General features: G+C 36.7%; 1 non-coding gene across 1 annotated transcript; it reads right to left on the reverse strand.

Moving 5' to 3' along the window:
* Positions 1-2,948: 2,948 nt before the first annotated feature.
* On the reverse strand, positions 2,949-3,056 carry LOC112752662 (small nucleolar RNA R71). The gene has a single exon (XR_003177087.1). It is a non-coding gene; the product is annotated as a small nucleolar RNA R71 (small nucleolar RNA).
* Between the last annotated feature and the right edge of the window lie 671 nt (positions 3,057-3,727).

A 3,727-nucleotide genomic window follows, 5' to 3' on the forward strand; every position in this document is an offset into this window, starting at 1 on the left:
CATTCGTTCTTCAACTTGATGAATGTGATGATCCGTGACACTCATAATCATTCTCACCTATGAACATGTTCCTGACAACCACCTCTGTTCTACTAGCAATGGCTTGAATGCGTATCTCTTGGGTTTCTAATCTAAGATTGGAACCTTCGTGGTATATGCTAGAATTATTGGCGGTCATTCCTGAGATCCGGAATGTCTAAACCTTGTCTGTGGTAATCTGAGTAGGATCTGGGAAGGGATGACTGTGACGAGCTTCAAACTCGCGATTGTTTGGCGTGTGACAGACACAAAAGGATCAATGGATCCTATTCCAGCATGATCGAGAACCGACAGATGATTAGCCGTGCGGTGACAGCGCATTTGGAACGTTTTCACAGAGAGGACGGGAAGTAGCCATTGACAACGGTGATGCCCAACATAAAGCTTGCCATGGAAAGGAGTATGAATGATTGGAAGAAGGCAATAGGAAAGCAGAGGTTCAGGAGGAACAAAGCATCTTCATATGCTTATCTGAAATTCCAACCAAAGAATTACATAAGTATCTCTATCTTTATTTTATGTTTTATTCATCTTTTAATTATCAATTCTCCATCACCATCTGAATTAGCCTGACTGAGATTTACAAGGTGACCATAGCTTGCTTCAAGCCGACAGTCTCCGTGGGATCGACCCTTACTCACGTAAGGTATTACTTGGACGACCCAGTGCACTTGCTGGTTAGTTGTGCGGAATTGTGACAAAGTGTGATTCACGTTTGAGAGCTCCAAGTCCTTTGGCGCCATTGTTGATGATCACAATTTTGCATACCAAGTTTTTGGCGCCGTTGCCGGGGACTGTTCGAGTTTGGACAACTGATGGTTCATCTTGTTGCTTAGATTAGGTACTTTTCTTTTTATTTTTCTGAATTTTTAAGAATGAATTCTAGAGTTTCAAGGTGATGCTCTTATCATCACAAAAGCTGATTGATTCTCATTAATTTAGCTGCTGAATGTAATGTCCTGCTGAAGCTTGGCCAAACATGTCTAATCTTTTCCGACTGAAGCTTTAGACTAACATTGCATGATTCCTGGAATTCTTATTAAAAGTTTTGAATCCCTTTATTTTCTTTTCCATATAAGTTCCGAAAATCATAAAAAAAATTATAAAATCATAAAAATTAAAAATATTTTATGTTTCTTGTTTGAGTCTAGTATCAATTTTTAAGTTTGGTGTCAATTGCATTCTTCCTGCATTTTTCGAAAACATGCAATATGTTCTTCATTAATCTTCAAGTTATTCTTGATGATTTCATTGCTCTGATCTTTAAATTCTCTTGTTTTGTGTGTTTCGTTATTTCTCATATGCATTCTCAATTTGTTAGTGTCTCCTATATGAAAATTTTTAAGTTTGGTGTCCTGCATGCATTGTTTATTTGAACTTAGTTGCAATTTTTATTGTTTCTCATCATTAAAAATTCAAAAATATTTTCAAAATTGTGTCTTTTCAAGTCAATAATACAGAGAATTGAAGATTCAGAACATTCAGCAGAGGAATTAAACAGAAAAAGCTGGGCGTTCAAAACGCCCAGTGAAGAAGGAAAACTGGCGTTTAAACGCTAGCCAGGGTACCTGGCTGGCCGTTTAACGCCCAAAAAGGTAGCATTTTGGGCGTTAAACGCCAGAATGGATGCCATTCTGGGCGTTTAATGCCAGGACGACACTAGAGGGAAGATTTTGTTTTTAACTCAAATTTTTTTCAAATCTTCATAATTTTTTAAAATCAAATCTTTTTCAAATCATATCTTTTCAATCACATCTTTTCAAAATCAATTTCTTTTCAATTTTTCTTATTTATTACTATTTTTGATAATCCTTGCTAAAATTAATGATTTACTTCAAAATTTTCAAGTTGTTACTTGCCTATTAAGAAAGGATCAAATTTTAAATTTTAAGAATCATATCTTTTAATTTCTTGTTAGTCAAGTAATCAACTTTAATTTTAAAACTTTTTCTTTTTAATTTGATTTTCAATCATATTTTCTCAATCATATCTTTTCAATCACATCTTTTTCAAAATCAATTTTCAATCATATCTTTTTAATTTCTAATTTCAAAATCTTTTTTCAAAATCACTTAATATCTTTCCCAATTTTAGTTTTCGAAAATCATCAATCAAATTTTCAAAATTTCTTTCAATTATTTCAAAATATTTTACTTTAATTTCGAAAATTCTTCCCCTCTTCTCACATCCTTCTATTTAAAGGAGTAACACTCTTCCTCAAGGTGCAATTCAAACTCCCTCCTTCTTTTTATGTTCGAATTCTCTTCTATCTACCTCCTCTTTCTATTCTTCTTTTCCTCTGACACCTCAAGGAATCTCTATACTGTGACATAGAGGATTCCCTACTTTTTTGTTCTCTTCTCTTTCATATAAGCAGGAACAAAGATAAAGGCATACTTGTTCAAGCTGATCCTGAACCTGAAAGGACCTTGAAGAGAAAGCGAAGAGAAGCTAAAGCACAATTCTCTCTAGAGGGCCTAACAGAGCTTTTCAAGGAAGAAGAAACAATGGCAGCCGAAAACAACAATGCCAACAATGCAAGGAAGGTGCTTGGTGACTTTACTGCACCTACTCCCGACTTCTATGGGAGAAGCATCTCAATCCCTGCCATTGGAGCAAACAACTTTGAGCTTAAGCCTCAATTAGTTTCTCTAATGCAACATAATTGCAAGTTTCATGGACTTCCATTGGAAGATCCTCATCAGTTCTTAGCTGAATTCTTGCAAATCTGTGACACTGTCAAGACCAATGGGGTTGACCCTGAAGTCTACAGAATTATGCTCTTCCCTTTTGCTGTAAGAGACAGAGCTAGGACATGGTTGGATTCACAACCTAAAGAAAGCCTGAACTCTTGGAAAAAGCTAGTCAATGCCTTCTTGGCAAAGTTCTTTCCACCTCAAAAATTAAGCAAGCTTAGAGTGGAAGTCCAAACCTTCAGACAGAAGGAAGGTGAATCCCTCTATGAAGCTTGGGAAAGATACAAGCAATTGATCAGAAGGTGCCCTTCTGACATGCTTTCAGAATGGAGCATCATAGATATTTTCTATGATGGTCTGTCTGAACTATCCAAGATGTCATTGGATAGCTCTGCTGGAGGATCTCTTCATCTGAAGAGAACGCCTACAGAAGCTCAGGAACTCATTGAGATGGTTGCGAATAACCAATTCATGTACACTTCTGAAAGAGAACCCTGTGAATAATGGGACAAATCAGAAGAAAGGAGTCCTTGAGATTGATACTCTGAATGCCATATTGGCTCAGAATAAAATATTGACCCAACAAATCAATATGATTTCTCAGAGTCTGTCTGGAATGCAAGCAGCAACAGGCAGTACTAAGGAAGCTTCCTCTGAAGAAGAAGCTTATGATCCTGAGAACCCAGCAATGGAAGAGGTAAATTACATGGGAGAACCCTATGGAAACACCTATAATCCTTCATGGAGAAATCATCCAAATCTCTCATGGAAGGATCAAAAGAGACCTCAACAAGGTTTCAACAACAATGGTGGAAGAAACAGGTTTAGCAATAGCAAGCCTTTTCTATCATCTTCTTAGCAACAGACAGAGAATTCTAAGCAAAGCCACTCTGACTTAGCAACAATAGTCTCTGATCTAATCAAAACCACTCAAAGTTTCATGACTGAAACAAGGTCCTCCATTAGAAATTTGGAGGCACAAGTGGGTCAGA

The sequence above is a fragment of the Arachis hypogaea genome, chromosome 15 (assembly GCF_003086295.3).
Source record: "Arachis hypogaea cultivar Tifrunner chromosome 15, arahy.Tifrunner.gnm2.J5K5, whole genome shotgun sequence".
NCBI classification, from domain to species: Eukaryota; Viridiplantae; Streptophyta; class Magnoliopsida; order Fabales; family Fabaceae; genus Arachis; species Arachis hypogaea.